At 35.3% G+C, this 21,359-nt stretch overlaps 1 protein-coding gene and 1 pseudogene across 1 annotated transcript in view; both read left to right on the top strand.

The window, feature by feature from the left end:
* LOC147034943 (extracellular calcium-sensing receptor-like) overlaps nt 1-21,359 on the top strand; it is a gene marked incomplete at its 5' end in the record, with an annotated part of 379,428 nt that overhangs the window by 165,859 nt on the left and 192,210 nt on the right. The gene's annotated exons all lie outside the window — the stretch shown is intronic.
* LOC147034944 (uncharacterized) lies at nt 6,548-7,459 on the top strand (annotated as a pseudogene).

Genomic DNA, 21,359 nt, shown 5'->3' with positions numbered 1-21,359 from the left:
TGAGGCCTGGCTCTGCGACTCTGGTCAATGGTATCCAGTGTCCCTTGAGAGACAAAATTCTTCTTTGCCCTCCGGTGAGTTCCAAGACATCCACCGGCAACATCAAGGACGGTGGTCTTGAAGGCACTCCACAACTCTTCAGGACCCCCCAAAGCACTCAGACCCCCCAAGTGTCCACTCAGCCTGTTCGCAAACTCCTCAGCTACTCTCTCATCCTTGAGCTTGCCAACATCCAGCCTCGGCCGGGATGGTACCATTCTCCAGGATTTAAGGTGCAGCTTTAGAGTTGCTGCAACAAGCCTGTGGTCAGTATTGAGGAACTGAGCACTCTGGTAGGCCCTGCAGTTCTGGATCATCCTCCAGCGACCATCAATGAGGATATGGTCAATCTCCTTTGCCACACCGCCAGCGTTGGAAGACCAAGTCCAGTGATGAGCTTGTGGGCGCTGAAACCATGAACCAGCCACCCGAAGTCCATGACTTCTTGCAAAGTCAAGGAACTTAGTGCTATTCTGGTTCATAGTTCCTGACCCATGGGGACCAACACACACCTCATAACCATCCCTATCAGTTCCAGTCGATGCACTGAAATCCCCAAAGACTAGAAATATATCTCGTCTGGGGCACTGATCAACCACAGACTCGAGTGTGGCTTAGAATGCATCCTTCACGGTGAGGTAACTCGCCTCATTCGGAGCATAAACAGAGACCAGGGAAATGACACCTAAGGAGTGACGAATCCTTAATCTCATAATACGCTCGTTGACCAGTGTTACCTCAATTATCATTGGGGTCAGCTTATTGGACACAGCTGCAGCAACTCCTTAGGTGTGGTAACCATCAGAGTGACCAGACCAATAGTAGGTGTAACCACCCACCATTATCTCGCCGCAATCCAGTCTCCGAACCTCAGAGAGAGCTGCAATCCCGATGTCCAAACACTTGAGCTCAGATGATAACAGAGACAGGTTATCATCCTCTCTTAGGGATAGGACATTCCAGGTACCTACCGAAGTGACCGTCTCAGGTTAACCCAAGCAGACCGCCGTCTGGTGGACGACACCTCAGCTCCACTCCGACACACTCTCCCGCAATCTGACCCAGGGATGTTACCCCGTGGTTTCCCTCCTATCATCAAAGATTGGGGATCCCGAAGGCTTTGCCCCAATCCCGTCATCCGGTGAGCTGCCCTGCGAACGGAAGTTGCACAGGAGGTACTCCCACGGAGAGGGTTTTCAGATTTTTTTGCGTTTTTGTGTTTTGCGGAATGAAGAGTTTTACACTGGCCAGAGTGCAAATCCTGCCACCAACCTCATAAAAAAGTAACCCAACTGCAGGAGGACGTCCGCAGACACAGTTGGGCACCAGATATGGATGGCCGTTGGCTCACAAGGAGCTCCTCCGCCCTTTGACAGGTTTTGTTTTTAATCCTGCTGGGTGTCCATATCCAAACACCCTCCTCACCAAAAAACCTGGTGGGGGAGACGGTTTAGTCGCCGCCAACCTGACCATGAAACAGGTTAGTACAGGTTTACATGGTACCTGTAGCAGGTCACAGATCCAATCTGACCTGACATTAATCCCAATGCCACTAACAGATATTCCTAAATTTGAGAGAAAGGATAATCTTTCTATTAATGTATATGGATTAACAGATACAAACAAAGTTCAAATATTAAAAATTTCAAACAACTATAAAAATGAAGAAACACACATTGATCTTTTATATTTTAGTGTTGGAAAGAATTCACATTGTACATACATCAATAATTTATCAATATTGATCTCTTCTCAGATATTCAGAACAGCAAACAAAATATATCCTTGTAAGCGATGTCTTAATTCATTTCATGCAAAAGAACGATGAGAACAACATTCAAAATATTGCAGCAATCATAAATCAGCTGTAATTACAATGCTGAAACCTCGTGAAAAGATTTCTTTTGAAGATTATAATAAATCTATCATGCACCCATTTGTGATAGACGCTGATTTTGAATGTATCATAAAAAAGATAAATAATGCTTCTCCAAATCCAAAAGAATCATATTCAAATAAATATCAATTACATATTCCTTGTGGTTTCTGTTATTATATCAAATCATCTGTTGGAGAAAAGTATAATAAACTTGAACATGATCGTGGGAAAAAGCTTCACAAGAGTTTGGAAAACGATTAGAAAAGGATTGTGTCAGACTATCGAAATTAATGAAAGAAACAAATGAACCGATGAAATTAACCAAAGAAGAAAAATTAGAATTTAGAAAGAACAATCTCTGTCATATTTGTGAGGAGGAAATTGAGGAGTCTAAAGTTAGGGATCATTGTCATCTTACTGGTAAATATAGAGGTCCTGCTCATTCTTGTTGTAATCTTAATTATTAATTTCCTTCTTTTATTCCAGTCTTTCTTCATAAGAGTGCCAACTATGATACGCACCTATTTATAAATGAACTTTCAAAAACACCAGGGAATATTTCTGCCATAACAAACACAAGTCAAAAGTATATTTAATTTACAAAAATGATATTCACAAAACCTTTGACTCGTATTAGGTTTCTAGATTCTTACAAGTTTATGGGAACACCACCAGCCAACAGAGCATCAAATCTAAGCTCCACGGGGTCTTTTCCAAATATTAATTCATTCTTTCCAAAAGAGGAAATTCCAACTAAAGAGGAAATCAAGAATAAAGAGAGAATTCAAAGTAAAGAGGAAATTCTAATTAATGAGGAAATTAATGAAGAAATTCTAACTGAAGATGAAATTCTAATTATAAAGAAAATTCAAACAATGTATGAAATTCCAATGAAAGAGGAAATTCTGATTAAAGATTAAATTCTGATTAATGAGGGAATTCTAACGAGAGAGGAAATTCAAACAAGGAATATAATTCAAAGGAAAGAGAAAATTCTTACAAGTAAGGGAATTTATCCTTATGATTGTATGAATTCATTTATGAGATTTGAAGAAACAGAAGTTCCTTCAAAAGAAAGTTTCTATAATAACCTTTATGAAGAAGAGATAAGTGATAAGGAATATAAACATGCACAAGAAATTTGGAAAATATTTAAAATGAAGAACCTTGGAGAATATCATGATTTGTATCTAAAAACAGATGTTTTATTGTTCGCTGGTGTGTTTGAAGCTTTGAGATAACTCTGTCATAATAAAAATTGTTAAGGATAAGATCCTGCCCACAATTTCACAGCTCCTGGTTTAGCTTGGAGTGCAATGTTGAAAATGACAAAACAAGATATAGATTTAATCAGTGATGTAGATATGCTTTTGATGATTGAGAAGTCTAAGAGAGGTGGAATATCACAAGTATGTTCAAAAGGATATGCAAAAGCAAATAATAAATATCTTACAAATTATGATAATGAAAAAGATAGTAATTATTTAATGTATTTTGATGCTAATAATTTGTATGGATGGGCAATGTCTCAATCTCTGCCTTATGGTAAATTTGAGTGGGTGGAAGAAAAGGATTATGAAAAGGCTTTGATGAATATTGTTATTTCTTCTCAAGAGGAATTGAATGAGGAAGAAGAAGGTTATTATTTTGAAGTTGATTTGAGGTACCCGAGTGATCTTCATAATATGCATAAAGACCTTCCTTTTGCATGTGAGAAAGAAACACCAAAGAAAGAATGGTTAAGTAATGATCATAAAAGTTTTAATATTAAAGGCAAATCAACAGAAAAGTTATTAACAACATTTTATGATAAAGAGGGATATGTTTTGCATTAGAGAAGCTTGAAACAGTTTTTGCGAGGAGTGAGAGTAGCTAAAATTCATAGAGTTTTAAAATTTAAACAAAGTCCTTTGATGAAAACGTATATTAAATTCAATACAGATCTGAGAGCAAATACAAAAGTAAATTTTGAAGGGGAATTCTATAAATTGATGAATAATGCTGTCTTTGGAAAGACAATGGAGAATAATAGAAACAGGCAAAACATTAGATTTGCAACATCTTGGAAAGAGGCTTCCAGATTGATAAATAAACCAAGTTTAAGAGAGAAGAGGTTTTTTCAGAGAACTTTTCTGCTATTCATATGGAAAAGGAAAGTATTGTAATGGATAAATCAATTTATATTGGAACAGCAGTTCGTGATTTATCAAAGATATTGATGTATGATTATTTGTATAATGGCTAAAAGAAAGAGTATGGTGAAAATGTTTCCTTGTTGGATATGGACACTGATAGTTTTATCCTAGATATAAAAACTGATGATGTTTAAAAAGATATGAAGAAAAATATTGGAATATATGATACAAGTAATTTTAGAAAGAAGAATGAGTTATTTTCAAAAAAGAATGAAAAGGTTATTGGTAAGTTTAAGGATGAGTTGGGTGGAAAATTAATGAGTGAGTTTATTGGATTGAGAGCAAAGGCATATGCTTTTCAGTATGGTGATCAGATTGATAAGAGGTTTAAGGGAATAAAGAAATCAATAACTTTTAGAAATTATTATAATTGTTTGATGAATAAGAAAGAAGAATATAGGAAAATGAATACAATAAGAGGTTACACAAAATTATAAACATAACATATAAAGTGAAGAAGTAAATAAAAAGGCATTAGGAGCCTTTGATGATAAGAGATTTATTTTAGATAATAGAATATTACACAACATGCTTTCACGTTGGGAAGATGGGTTCGGGTTTTTTAAGGGCGACCGCCACGTTTTTGCACAATATATAAATGGTCAAACCAAGTATTAATCAAATGAAAGAGTGGAGAAAATCTCAGTCTTGGTATATAAATGGAAAACATAATGAATGTGAAAAATATGAAATAAGTCACACTGAAAAAATAACTGAAACAAAGGCAAATAAAACAAATAAACGAATCAATTTAAAGACTAGTAAGTTAGAGGATGTAAAGAAAAAAAATAAATATCCTTCAATGGACTGAAAACTTTGATGGTTATCACTTGAACAATGGAAGAACAATTTACTATCATTTCAAAATAATATGTGGCTCAGGAGGTGGTCAAACAAGAGCATTAAGAGAAGTTTATCATTTCATAATAACACAAAAGTGGTATCTTAAAAAAATATAAAGATTCAAATGTTTTATTTTTAAATGTTTTAGATGGGGATTATTGTGCAAAGAAAATTAATCTATTGAAGGAATTTGAGAATGAACAAATCTTTGTAGGTTCAATGAGTGAGATAAACAATATGCATCGGTTATATGAAAAAGAGTGCCCCTCGGCTTACATGTTTCAGATATTTCTTTGGAATCACCTTTAACAAATCACTTTACTACTTGAAGAAATCTTTATCTTATTGCATTGGTTATTTGAAAAGAGTGCCCCTCTGTTAAAAGGGGAGACAAACAAATATACCTTGGGATAAAAGGGGGTTTATTTTTTAGGGAAAAAAATATGAATCGCTGAAAATCCCCCATTCACTTACATGGGGAAAAGTGAGCAAGAATCAGTATATTCACCCTTCTGATGCTCCTTACTCCCAACTTTTTAGATTACGATAATTTAATGCTTTTCACAAAGTTGAGTTTTCAACCTGAATATCAACGACTCTCACAAGGTTTTATTGCTGGTCTTCAAAAAGAAGATATAATCGGTTTATTTAAACTTCAAAACAAACTAAATGATTACACCATTGAAGATATTATACACTATATTGTGATACACAGAGATATAAAAAGAAATCAAACCCGATAACTTGTATTCTTAGTGATAATACGGATGATATACCTTCTCCCCAAGATTTGGATAAATCAAAAAAGAACCTCGTTATCTTTGATGATTGTGTTAATGAGAGAAACCAAACGGTAATGGACAGCGACTAAACAAGAGGGAGAGATTCTTCTTGTAATTGTATTTATCTTCGTCAATGATACTTTCAAGTCCTCTCGTCGTTCCACAAGAAACAATGCTAATACCTTTATTTTATTCAAGTTAAATTCAATAGATATAAACAATTTTTGGAGAGACAATTGTTCTACATTTTGCAGTAAAAAGGAATTTGGGGATTACATGAAGCACACGACTGAAAAATCTAAATATATTGTTGTGAAACAAGATGAGATATTAAGGGATATATTTTTTTATAAACAATTACATATATAAATGAGAACTATTATTATAAATCTTGTGGGTAAATCTGCTTCTGGAAAAAAACTTTCATAAATCAAGGTTCTTGTATAGTACAAATGAGAATATTTTAAATCTGCTTAAAAGACACCGCGTGATAGGCATTGTATCAACAACTAATCCAGATTGTATCAACTAATCCAGAAGGAATGAGACAACTTATTAAACATCTTAGTGGGGTTAGAATTTAACATTCGGTTTTGATGTTGATGAAGAAACTCAACGCAAACGTATGAAAAGCAGAGATACAGGTATTAATGAAGAAGAAATTACAACTCGTATTAATGTTAATCAAGAATTTGATGGAATATTTAAAGAAAAGGATTTATTTGAATACATCTAATTTAATGATGAAGAAAAGGAAAATTTCACTGTTGATCTTTACAATTCATTAAATGATATTTTCCAATAAATAAATGGATGCGAAAGAATGAGCACGAAGATTTAAGGAACATCAAGAGTTGGTTTCAAAAGTTGTAAAACAACAGGAAGACATAAAGAAGAAACGCAGACAGAAACTAACGGGTGAAGAAGCATTTGAACGAAAACATGAGAATTTTTTAAAAACCACTCTTAAAACTTCCCAAGAAAAAAACTGTAGATATTTGCACTTTCTCACAATAGAATATACTCTGAAAAAACTTCAAATGTTGAAAGATATCAGTCAAATGACAGAGGAAGAATTAGGGCATATGGGAGCTTTTGATGATGAAGGATTATTTGAACAAATGGAAGATATTAATCAAGCCCCTGATTATATCGTGAATGCTCTTCAAAACAATGAATATTCAGCGGATTCAAAAACGAAATCAGAACTCATTCCAACAGAACAACCAGCAATATTTCATCTTGTTCAAGAAAAGGGATTGATATTTAATGATGAATTAAGGTTCTTGAGTTCTGCTCAACCCCCTTTTAAACTAACTCCGAGATTAATGTTTCTTCTCACAAAAGATGGAAGACAAGGTTGAACTGTGAGGGATGAATCAAAGTATTTTGATCAACCATTGGACATGGAAAATAATGATGATGGAGAATATATTGATCTGCTGGACTTTCTTAATTTTCGGGTTAGTCTTTCTAGGAAAAGTAGGAAGAATGAGAAGGAGAAACACATTATTCAGGCTTTAAGTATCCTTGGTTCAGGTGTTAGTTTTCTTACAAATGACCCATCACAATTAGTTAATGGACTGTTATTGTTGTAAGGTCATAAGAAGGCTGGAAATAACAATTGTTTTAATGAAGCATCAGCCATTTTAGACCAGTTGATGAACATGAAAATAATTAATAAATGTCAATACAAAGACATTTTATCTCATATTAAATAAGATGAGAAGCACGATCCTGAGTTTTAATTTCAGAACAAGCGACCACACATCTTCATTCCCATACCCGCTCCAACTTGACACAATAAAAGAATATAAGGCGTCTTTATTGTCCATGGAAAGTTATAATACCTTCTATAATAAAACTGAGAAAAATGACAAGTTTGTAATAATCGGGAAGTGGATACAAAACGATAACAGTTTCACCCGGAGCATATGAGATTTCTCATATATCTTCCGAAATTGTTCGTCTTATGAAAGAACAAGGTGATGAACGAAAAATATTGTTACAGATATTTAAAAACATACTTCAAAATCAACGATTAAACATAAAAATAACTACAAGGTTGATTTCACAATTGATATAATTCATTTAGAGATTTATTGGGTCTCTCCTCAAAAAAGCATTGAAACTAATGGGACATTTTACTGTGATAATGTCATTCAAATATCCTCTGGAATAAATTCCGTATTAATTCATTGTGATTTGATTACTGGTACTTCTAATGATGGAATAAGAACAAATGCAATATTTTCATTCAGCGCATACTCAACCCCAATTGGTTATAAATTCAATATGGAACCCAAAAATCTGGTTTATCTTTCTGTGTCAGGCAAAACCATATACAGAGTAAATTTTAGGATAACCAACCAAGATAATCACATGATTTCTTTTAATGGAGAAATTATTTCCATCAGCTTTGACCTACGTAAATTTTCCCAATAAATAAATGCGATGGTTATTGTGAGGAAACACGAGTTGGGAAAATATAAAATAATTACAGGGGATGGGATGTTCCTTTCCCCATACAACAAGGGTGAAGGTATGTACTGTATCTTGGTAGAGGATACTATAAACCGAAGAGAAAAAGGGGTGTCGGCCATCAATTTAGAGGAGATGGGATAATAGATACTCTAATGGGTATCGGTTCAACTATTCTTAAACATAAAGACGTAAATGGTTGAACTGCTTCTGCTGTAGGAAATGTAGCGGTTGCTATAAAGAGGATAAAAGATGGCCAAAAGGAATCTCATCAATTACAAGCAATAAAATAAATTAAGAAAGGCAAAACTCAGTTGTCTCACAAGAAAGACAGAAAATAATTCAAATACTTGGGTCAGGGTTTCAAAGGTTTTAACATATTTTTTCCAAAATAAATACAAGTATGGAAGCAATTGATAGTATCTATTTTTTGGATGATACTGTTGTCATCTCCATCTTCACGAAAAAGGAAGATTACTTCAAGGTGGATGCAATAACTGGAACAGACTGGAATGCAAAAGGAACAAAAAGTGTTGAAATGAATAATCAACAAACTTATTTGTATCTATCCGAAAGTTTCTTGTTGTGTAAATTTACATTCACTAAGGCTGGGAATAACACAAACGCTACACTTGTAAATGATTTCTTCTGGAAAATGTTTGATAGTGTTCGTTTGTTCATTGGAACACAAGAAGCTGAAGCGGTTGATTATGTCTCTGCTGAATCTGAAATGATGACATTTACACTATATTCATTTGCTGATAGAATGGGAAAGGGGGCTGTCGAAGGTTTTATTCCTGATATGCCAAAGGGAACAAACACAGACCCTGGATATAGTCAAAGAAAAGGAATGTATAATGATGATGCAAAAGCAGATAATAGTTTCACTGTGGCAGTTCCTCTTAAATGTATATTTGGATTTTGTGATCATGATAAAGTTCTGTATGGTCTTAAAATTAGATTTCAACTGCAAGGGAATGATAATGAAAATAGATTACTTTTTGGTGTTGGTAATGCTTTTGGTGATCAGAATAAATATGTAATTGATGAAATGAGTTGGAATATTAGTGAATGTACTCCCAATCTTAAAACAGAAGAGACGATGAAGATAAGACTTAACTCAAAGAAACCACTCAATGTATCATACCTTAAAATAAGATGTCAATACGTTAAATTGAACCATACCTCTTCCACGTGGAATTTGGGTGTTCTGGAAGGAAAGGCACGATATCTGTGGATAATCTTTTTTTAAACCAGATGGTGATACTGCTACTGATAAGAATAATGCATTGAGTGATAATGCTCAGGTGAAACAACTTAGTGTTTCTCTAGATGGAATATTTTATCCACGAGATCGATTGGAAATTAATTGGGAAAAAAATGATTATGCTGAAGCATACAAGTCTTCCCAAAAGGTGTGTGAAGGTAATGGAAATAAACAACCTATTTTGGATATGACAGCTTTTAAAAGATTGTATGCAATCTATGCGCTTGACCTGAGTGCTCAAAAGGAAACTATAAAGTCGAATCGAGTGGATACTTCCCTATACATTGAAAGAGGAGAGAATGAGGAAGTTGACACATATTGTTTCATTTTGGAAGAAACAGAATTACAGGTTAATACAGATAATGGTGTTATGATTAGTCTCACATAATTTTTTGGTTCAATAAATGAGTGGTAAAGTACCAACTGGGGTATATGTTAATCAAATCAATCTTCATAAACTATCATTTTTGTTCAAAATCAAAAGCCTTGCAGGATTAATGTGAATACAATTCAGAGAAAAGGAGCAGTAAGAATTGATGTTTTGCTAACAAGAGAACAGGTGAAAATCTTGAAACATACTGGCTCACTTGAAACTAAAATGTCAAAACCAATGTTGAAAAAATATTCAATAAGAGAGGTGAGTGGAGGAATTCTCCCATTTCTAATTCCTTTATTTGCTGGTTTAAGAGCGGCTGGAGCATTGACGGCTGGTTTTTCAGCAGCGGTGAAAGCTTCCAACGAAAGGAAGGCCAAACTCTGGCCTCAACAAGAATTGGAAAGACATAACAAAGAGTGGGACAAACAAATTAGTGCAAGTGGTGTAAGTGTAGATTTTGCTGAAGAAATTGAAATTCTGCCTGTAAAAGTGAGATTGTTCAGAGATATGCTTTCTTCTATCGCACAAGCAGGTGTAAAATTAACTAAAAGGGATAATGGATTATATCTTTCCAATAAATAAATGAGCATTGATGAGTGGTTTAAAGAATTTGGAAAGAATACAACATAAAATTTAGACCGGGCGTAGTGGCGTGCGCCTGTAATCCGGCTTCTCGGAGGCTTGGGTTGGAGGATCGCTTGAAGACGGGAGCTCTGCGCTGGGCCGCGCTATGAGAGGGTGGAGGGCAACCCGGAATCATGGCGAAACCAAATCCTTATCCCTGTGTCGTAAGAGGCGACCAGGGTTGCGTCAGGAGGGCATCCGGCGTAAAACCTATGCCAAATCAGTATGCGGATCATAATGGATGATCCGCTGTGGCGACCCCTAACGGGAGCAGCCGAAAGACGAACAACAACACCAACATCAAATTTAGAACTTGTCAAATATTGTATAATTCATAATGTGGTTATTTGTATGAGAGATGAATTAGCAAAGTGTCTAAACATACAAAGAATATTATTATGAACTTAGAAGGTAATAATGGGAACGGATCTCATTGGGTTTGAATTTTTAATGATCAAGACAAATATTATTTTGATAGATTTGGTCTTGCACCACCTGTTGAAGTCATAAAATTCTTACAGAATGGTGTTTATCAAACATTTCAAGTCCAAGAATTAATTTCCAAGTGTTGTGGTCAATTATGTCGATATGTGTTATTTCAACTCAACAAAAATAAAATTTTTAATGACATTATTTTTAATCTAATATAAATGGCTTATGTTGGTAAAGATGGTTCTATCTTTGGTGTATCCCAAGAACTGGATATTGATTTATCAAATTAGTACACAAAGGCACAGGCTGAACGACAGAAATATAGTATTACAAAAAATATTAATATGAAAAATGCTTGTAAATTAAAATATTATCCAAGCCTGACTGACGCGAATGACTTGGTGAGATTAAGTGATTTATCACAATATATATATATATATATATATATATATATATATATATATATATATATATATATATATATATATATATATATATATATATATATATATATATATATATATATATATATATATATATATATATATATATGTATATATCCTTAAATAAAACGGCTGTGTATTCCAAATATACAGAAGTGTTGATTTTATCTTTCAGTCATACAGAATTCACAGTTCCAATTTATATAATTTTTTTGTAAAGAAGGGCGTATCGTTTGTATGAGAATAGAACAATGGTGGCATGGTATGAATGATTTAGGGTATAATTGGTCATTTAAAATTAACGTGGAATACCTGGAACAATTAAATCAGTCTCGTAAGGAAGAATATTATCCAGTTGGTGTTGAGAATGAGCTTTGTGTAAGCACGATTAGTTAACAACAAATAAAAGAATTTAATAAGTGTAAATTTAATAATGGTTTTGCCCGAGTTTATATCATGAAAACAGAAAAAAAAATAGGATTATATATAATAAGTAAGGGAATGCAAAATGATTTAACTCTGGGAAGATTGGGGGGGAGGGGGTGTTTCATGTCATAATATTAATCTGTCATATATTTCTAATACATAAATGACAGCCAGAGGGCTTCAAGAAAATTATCATTTGTGTCCAAGCATACCTTCAAGAAAAGGGTATTCGGTATTTTAATAAACATGTTCTACAACATAAGAATGAGGTAGTTTCAATAAAAGATTGGTTTTATACCGATGTTAATAAACCAACAATTTAAGATTTTATTAAAATGTTAAATAATGATAAAAATTTAAAGTTAAGAAAACGCAAGGCTCTTTTCGAAATTCAGAAGAAATTTTTTTGCTTTCCTGTTGTAAAAAAAAATATTTTGGATACAGGAATAACAGGAAATCCTGATGAATATATGTATGATATTCTATGTATGATATGGAATATATGTATGATATTTAAGTGATTCAAGGATAGTAATAGACGAGGAAGAAGTTGAAGAAACTGAGACAAAGGAGGAAAAGGATAAGAGAGAGGAGGAGGAAAAGGAGAAGAGAGAGAAATAGAAGAGGGAGAAGAGAGAGAAGGAGGAAAGAGAGAAGGTGGAAAGAGAGAAGAGAGAAGGAGGAAAGAGAGCAGAGAGAGAAGGAGGAAAGAGAGAAGAGAGACAAGGAGGAAAGAGAGAATAGAGAGGAGGAGAAGGAGAGGGAGAAAAGAGAGAATAGATAAATATAAAAATATGGAAACCAGTGAGATTAAAAAAAAGATCGGGGGTATTACAGAAAATAAATAAATCTCAACGTACCGAGGAGGAAAACAAAGATTTGACAAGTCTCTTCAAAATATTTTCGACAAGACTATTAACATCGTTTTCATGAAGGAGATATAAACGAGAAAGTGGAGATAAAGATTATATTATTGATGATGTTGGTGTGATTGCCTTTGCTTGAAGATTTCCATTTTTTTTTCTTAATTAAATGGAGGAGAGGGTGAAGATATTTCTGAGGATTCTTTATGTTTTAAAAATTAAGATTCAAATGTGCATGTTGGAAACTAAAAAGGTTTTCGCACTCTTCGGAATTTTTCTCATAACTAAATGAGTTATTGTCTCAAATGTACAAAGAAAACTAATACTAAAAATATCTCATATTTTTAAGTAAAAATAATAGGGTTATACAAAAAGGTGCATGTTCGGTGTTGTCTCAAAAAGAGTCAATTCATCTCCAAACGCAAACATGGAGGAGATATACATAAGTTTTTATCAGGAAGTACATTTACAACTACTGGAATACCAAGGGAATTACATCTACCAGGGTATTCTTTCTGTAGTCCAGGAACAAACTTGGATAAAAGATTAGATGAGGCAGACAATCCTAAACCATGGAGTAAACCCATCAATAGGGTTGATGAAGGGTGCATGAGGTACGATATTGATTATGGGAATTCCACAACTTTGGAAGAAAAGCATGAAGCCAATAGATAAATGTTGTATAATTTGTCTCTGATACAAAATCCAACCTTGAGATAAAAAGTTGATAGGTTCATTGTGAAGAAGATGATCAGTACTAAATTGAAACTTTGGCTTGGAAATTCAAAAAACGTATATGCTCCAATGATGTCATTAAGACTGAAGAACTATTCGCTCATTAATTACATAAATCAATATTCACAAAGTTTCATAGAAGGAAGGTTTATTCCAAGGAAGTTGATCATATCTGGTCCGCTGATTTGATTGAACTCAATAATGATAAGGGGTACAAGTATGCTTTAACCGTTATTGATTTGAGGAGTATATATGCATGGGTTGTCCATTTAAAAAACAAAACAGGTAATACTCTTATGTTGGCCTTTCAACAGATATTTAATAGAAGTAAGAGAAAACCTCAAAAATCATGGACTGATGAGGGTAGAGAGTTCCATAACAAGACATTTATGAATTTTCTCAAAAATAACAGCATTACATTATACAGTACCTTTAATGAATGAAAAGCGGTTGTTATTGAGCACTTCAATCACACTTTAAAAGAGAGACTCTATCAAAAAATTCACCCATCTCGGTTCTCAACAATGGTCATCTTTTATTCAGGATATTGTAGATAAGTATAACGATACGATTCACACCTCAACGAATACCAAACCATCAGAAACATTTACAAAATTAGAATATGAAAAAGAGATTAATGTCAGAAAGCCGAAGTTCAAAGTTGGTGATATAATAAGAATATATAGGTGGAAATCTCATTTTGAAAAAGGATATATAAAGCGGTGGACAAATGAACTTTTTAAAATCATTGATGTGATAGATACAGTTCCTTGGACTTATAAGGTATATGATTTAAAGGGGGAAGAGATTTTAGGTTCATTTTCTTCACAGTAATTACAAAAGACAAATATAAATTGAAATTTTTTTGACTCCGCCCCTTTTTTACTCCACCCATTTTTGACTCCGCCCACACAAACCCCACCCACACAATCCCCACCCATCCACACGCAAACCCCACCCCACACAAGCTCCACACATAAACCCCACCCCACACAAGCTCCACCCACACAAACCCCACCCAACACAAGCTCCACCCACAAAAACCACATTCATCATATTCATATAATTCGTTTTCATCATATTCATATAATTAGTTTTCATCATATTCATCATATTCATATAAGCTCCACCTGCATATCCACCCATCCACACAAACTCCATCCACACATCCACCCATCCACCCACCCACATAAACCCCACCCACACAAACCCCACCCACAGAAGCCCCACCCACAGGAGCCCCCCACACAGAGAGCCCACCCACACAAGCCCCCACCTACATAAACCCCACCTACACAAACCCCCCCCACCCAAACCACGCTCACACAAGCCCTGCCAACACAAGCCACACCCACACAAGCCCCGCCCACATAATCCCCGCCAACACAAGCCCCACCCACCTCCCTCATCCCCCCTGTGCGCCCCCACCTTTGACCCACCACCCCCCTCATCCCACCCCCATCCTTCCCCACACACACACACACACACACACACACACACACACACACACACACACACACACACACACACACACACACACACACACACACACACACACTCACACACAGGGGGAGGAGAGGGGTGGGATGAGGGGGTGATGGGTTGTTGGGGGAACGCACCTTCCCCCTACCCCTCCTTTACATCTCCTTTATTCTTTTCTTGTAATTCAAAATCAGATAATTAAAAGCAAAGCAAATATAATTTATCAACATTAAAAATATTGAACATTCAGTTGTAAAAATAGATGATATTTCCAAGCAGTCTGCTTCAGATGTCTTGAGCTTCATGCCAGATTCCTGCATATGATTAACTTGTGTGCTTGGTTCAACCAGATAGGTGTTTAAACTGAAAAATAAAAATAAATAATGAGTCAAAACTCAAGGGAGATATCAAAAGAGAGGGATAGAGAGGCAGACAGAAACAAGCAGAGAGACAGATAGATAGACAGAGAGACATATAGACAGACAGATAGAGAGAGACAATGTGATAATTTCTCACCTTAGACTTGGGGTCAAGGGGCATGATATTAATTCCTTCATTTCTCTTCTGAAAATCTGAATCTCTTCAAGAAAGTCGTTCATTTGTATCCATTCAAGAAGTAAATCAGATAATTCTTTCTCCACAGCTGTAATGAACGATGGGGAGAACCTGTGAGAAAAACACATACAATAATTATTGGTCGTACAGTGATTTTATTCTGTTTGAAACAATAAATAATAAATTGGGTTGTGAAATCTCACCTGTCATCTTGTGAAAACGAGTGATCTGTAAGGTTGTCATGAGAATCTGAATGCTCCATTCTGTGAATGCAACGCACTCGGCACACAGCTTGTTTATATGAACCGTGATTCATGACGTCATGGGATATTAGAAAACAATGGATTTCCCAGGGTGTGTAACAGATTGGAAATGACGGTTCGGGCGAGGCAGATTGGAAATGACATGGGCGATATGTTCTCAAGCAATCTGATTCATTTTAACACGAAAATGAAAATGCTTTGAATGATTTTGATAAAACCTATCATTTAAAAACCTGTTAGTGTTCTGATTTAAAATATAACCACGAGGCCTTGTCTCTCACAGAATACTTCCTCATTTTCACGGCACGAACTGAAAATACTTAAAAAAAAAAACTTTCCCATTAATTGGATCACTCTTTGAGTGGAATGAAAATATAAAAGGAAATCAGTAAGTCTCAGTTTAACATGTGCTCAATGGGGCAGAGATCGGTCTCCTCTTTTGACCTGATAGGCCGAGAGTCAGAGGGGGCAGGAGTGGGGGGTGGAAGGGGGGGGTGGAGAAAATCATTCTCCTATTTTGGGTTTTTGGGATTTTGAGACAGTCTCAATTTAACATGAGCTTGTATAGGACAGGGAGAAAATCATTCGCCTGTTTTGACTTGATGGACCTCGTGTCAGAAAGGTTCCCAGATACATTTGTATGGGAGGGGGAGGAATCAGTTTCCTGTTTTGGGGTTTTCTGTGGTTTATTCAGAGAGTTTTCCCCCTTTTCCCCATTCATTTGCATGGATGCCTTAGAAGGCCCATTTATCCTCTACCCATGTGATCTATCAATTATTCCTTGACAAAATTGTATGCACATGGCTTGTGGAGTATTTGTGTGAAGTTTCCCCTCGATTTGTCCAGCCGTTCTGGTGAAGAAGATTTTTTAATAGGTTTTAGGGTAAATCCAATATGGCTGCCAAACCATCTTACCAATGACATCATATGTGTGAATATTTTGTTCATCATGGACATGCGGTCATATGTATAAAGTTTCACCTCAATCTGTGCAGCCACTTCAGAGAAGAAGATTTTTTAAGGTTGTTTAACAACATGGCTGCCGATTCACATGACCAAGGACATCAACAACTTTTTTTGTGTCGACAATTTTAGCCCTAGATGACCCTGAAAAATTTTCATAGTGATCATATGTAGCGTTTTACATATTATATTATGACATCACAATGAAGGCAACTATGACATCATTTTAAAAAAAAAATAGTCTAATTCCACATGCATAGTACTTTCCATGTGCCAAGTTTCAATTTTCTCCTTTGTGCAGTTTCAGACATACAGAGCTCCAAAGATTTTCTAATTTTCCAACATAGCTGCCACAGCACATCACCGATGATGCCATTATTATCATTGCAACATTCTACATGCCTAGTCGCATCTATGATCAAAATTTCGTCTAAATTCAACAAGTGGTTTCAGAGAAAAACACAAAAGTTCTGTGCAGCCAAACAAACAGAGACAGACAAAAGAAAAATCACTCATAGAGTGACAACTTGGCAAAACAGCACAAAGTTGAATGGCTCTCAGAAGAGCGCATGCCTCTGCCACGTGGAACAGTTCAAGTTTTTTATCCCACTGATGGACTGGATCTTAACCAAAATCCAATCCACTTATTCTTCTCACCTATTCAACTCGTCCACCTTCTATTATCATAACTCGTACACAACTTTTGGAGATACAGTGATATATTTAGTTTTTGGCCCTACCTACCAGTTTTAGAAATTAGGCTTGTGTTGACTTTTTGATCTTTAAATTAATCGCAAGTTGAATTACACGACCAGAAATGAAAATGCTATTCAAATTTCAAGTCAATCAGATGAAAATTGAGGATTTCAGAAAAGTTGGCCAAAATTGGACTTTTGGCCTATGTTTACCACAAAATTAGTAGGTAGTTGAATTCAGTGAACTGATATCCAAATGCTCTTCAAATTTCAAGTTAATTGGATTAAAATTGAGATTTTAGAAATTTGGCCTATGTTGACCTTTTGACCTAAGTTTACCTCAAAATTAATAGGTGGTTGAATTTCGTGACCAGATATGCAAACGCACTTCAAATTTCAAGTCAATCAGATGAAAATTGAGGGTTTTTTAAATTTGGCCCAATTTGGCCTTTATCTAAGCTTGATCTCAAAATTAAAAGGTTGTTGAATTTATCCAGGAGATATGCAAATGGTCTTTGAATTTCAAGTCATTCGGATATAAATTGACAATTTTAGAGGCAATATAAAAATTTGGCATATTTTGGGTTGACCTTATGTCTGATGTTGACATTTGGACCGATGATAACCTCAAACGAAATTGGAGGTTGACTTCACTGATGAGATATGTGAATTTAGTTCAAGTTTCAAGTCAATCAGATGAAATTTGAGGATTTTAGGAATTTTTTGCATCATATTGGCCAATGACCTATTTTGACCTTTTTGTTCCACCAAATTTTATGAAACTTCAATGCTGGACGATCGCAGAGTCGGTGACATTATTCTCTGGAAATTTCAGCACAATCGTTAGAGCAGTTTGGCTTGGAGGCGAGCAGACAAACACAAACAAACAAACACAAACAAACACACAAACAAATAAGAAAAAGACATCGTGCATAGCACGATACTTCCAAAATCCATAAAACAAATTTGAACTCAACAATAATTGGTTGTTGAATTCAATGACTAAATATGCAACTCGTCTTCAAATTTCAAGTCAATCGAAGGAAATTGACAATTTTCGAAATTTGGCCTATGTTGACCTTTTGGCCTATGTTGACCTCAAAAAAAAATAATGCAAATCCTCTTAAAATTTCAAGTCAATGGGATGAAAATTGAGGATTTTAGAAATACCAACTTTGTTATTGACCTTTGGCCTATGTTGACCATTTGTTGCATGTTGACCTCAAAAATAATTGGTTGGTTGAATTCAGTGACGTGAAATATAAGACCTCTTCAAATTTCAATTCAATCGGATGAAAATTGAGGATTTTAGAAATACCATCTTAGTTGTTAACCTTGGGCCTATTTTGACCTTTTTTTCAATGTTGAACTCAAAAATAATTGGCTGGTTGAATTCAGTGACCTGTTCTTGCAAATCCTCTTCAAATTTCAAGGCAATGGGATGAAAATTGAGGATTGTAGAAATATCAACTTAGTTGTTAACCTTGAGCATATTTGGACCTTTTGGATATGTTAACCTCAAAAATAATTGGATGGTTGAATTCAGTGACCTGAAATATAAGTCCTCTTCAAATTTCAACTCAATAGGATGAAATTTGAGGATTTTAGAAATACCACCTTAATTGTTTACCTTTGGCCTGTGTTGAACTTTTGGTGCATATTGACCTCAAAAATAATTGGTTGGTTGAATTAAGTGACCTGAAATTCAGTGACCTGAATTCAGTGAAATAAATACTTTTCAAAGTTCAAGTCAAACAGATGAAAATTGAGGATTTTTGAAATTTGTCAAATTTGTTGAACTTTGCCTTATGTTGACCTTTTGACCATTTGACCTCAAAAGCAATAGGCTCCTTGTACATGTCAAACTCTACCATGTGGTGAAGCTTCATGAAGATCAGTTTTAAATTGTGACCTAAAGGCGATTCACAGACAGACAGAAGAACAAAATTGTCTGACCAATAAACTTGAAGAATCTTCAATTTTGCAAGTAACAAGAAGTTGTGCAGAGCACGATACTTGAAAATTCCTCAAACAAATTTGAGCTCAAAAATAATTGTTGGTTGAATTAAATGGCCAAATATGCAACTCCTTCAAATTTAAAGTCCATCGGATGAAAAATTAGCATTTTAGAAACTTGCCTAATTTGATAACCTTTGCCTGATGTTGGCTTTTGAACTTTTGACCTAAAAAGAAATAGACATCTTGCTAATGTCAAACTCTACCATGTGGTGAAGTTTCATGAAGATCGTTATTAAATAGTGACCTAAAGGCAATTGACAGACGGACCAAATCACAAAATCGTCTGAGCAATATACTTGAAAAGTCTTCAATATTGCAATTAACAAGAAGACGTCACGCAGAGCACACGACACTTGCAGAACAAATAAAACAAATTTGACATCAATAATAATTGTTGGTTGAATTAAATGGCTAAATATGCAACTCCTCTTCAAATATCAAGTCAATCAGATGAGAATTGACAATTTTAGAAATTCGGCCAATGTTGTCCTTTTGCCCAATGCTGATCTCGAAAAGAATTGGTGGTTGAATTCAGTGACCTGATTTGCAAATCCTCTTCAAATTTCAAGTCAATGAGACGAAAATTGAGGATTTTAAAATACCTCATTAGTTGTTGACATTTGGCCTATGTTGACCAAAAATATAATTGGCTGGTTGAAATCAATGACCTGAAATATAAATCCTCTTCAAATTTCAAGTCAATCTGATGAAAATTGAGGATTTTAGAAATCTCACCTAAGTTGTTGATCTTTGGCCCATATTGACCATTTGGCATATGTGGACCTCAAAAATAATTGGTGATTGAATTCAGTGACCTGATGTGAAAATCTGCTTCAAATTTCAAATCAATCAATGAAAACTGAGGATTTTAGAAATCTCACCGAAGTTGTTGACATTTGGCCTATGTTGACCTTTTGACCATAAAAAGCAACAGGCGTCTTCCTTATGATAATCTCTACCATATGATGAATTTTTGTATGATCGGTTTGAAATTGTGACCTGTAGGCAACAAACAGTCGGACAGACAAACAGACAGAATAACAAAATCGACTAACCAATAGACTTGAAAAATCTTCGATTTTGCAACTCTGCACACACACATTTACGCACATACACACATTCATGCACTCACACACATGCACACACTCACGCACACAAACACATTCACGCACATACACACATTCATGTACTCACACACATACACATACACATATTCATGCATTCACGCAGGTACACACATTCATGCATTCACGCACATACACACATCCATGCACTCACACACATACATGCACAAACACACACGTTCATACACATCCACACACTCATCCACTCAACATTGCACACACACACACACACACACACACACACACACACACACACACACACACACACACACACACACACACACACACACACACACACACACACACACACACACACACACATTCTTGCACTCCAGATGGCATGCAAAACACACACACACACACAAACACACATTCATATAGACATGGAGTACTTGATTACTGCACAGGTGGTGCTCACCATTGTAGTCACGAAGTGTCTCGAAAGATTGGTTATGTCTTTCATAAACTGCAACATCCCCACGTCCCTTTATCCAATGCAGTTTGCTGACAAACTGAATGGATCTGTTGATGATGCTATATCTTTAGCTTTGCATACTGCCCTTGAATATCTTGACAAGCAGAGCACATGTCAGAATGCTATTTATTGATTAATTATACCTCTGCATTGAACACCATTGTTCCTTCCAAACTTGTCATGAAACTACATACAGGCCCTGGGTCTTTGTTACTCTGTCACTGGATCCTTGATTTTCTAACAGGAAGGCTACAGGTTGTGAAAGTTGTTCATGCGATTTAATCCTTACTCATAGTTATCACTGGTGCCCCACAAAGCTGTGTACTCAGTCTACTAGTCTAATCTTTGTATACTCATGGTTGCATACCAAAGTATAACACCAACTGTATAATTAAATT

The sequence above is a fragment of the Eptatretus burgeri genome, chromosome 1 (assembly GCF_056783735.1).
Source record: "Eptatretus burgeri isolate ZD-2024b chromosome 1, Ebu_testis_v1, whole genome shotgun sequence".
NCBI lineage: Eukaryota > Metazoa > Chordata > Myxini > Myxiniformes > Myxinidae > Eptatretus > Eptatretus burgeri.
Note: the sequence above shows the minus strand (reverse complement) of the source record. Positions and strands in the feature narration are given on the sequence as shown.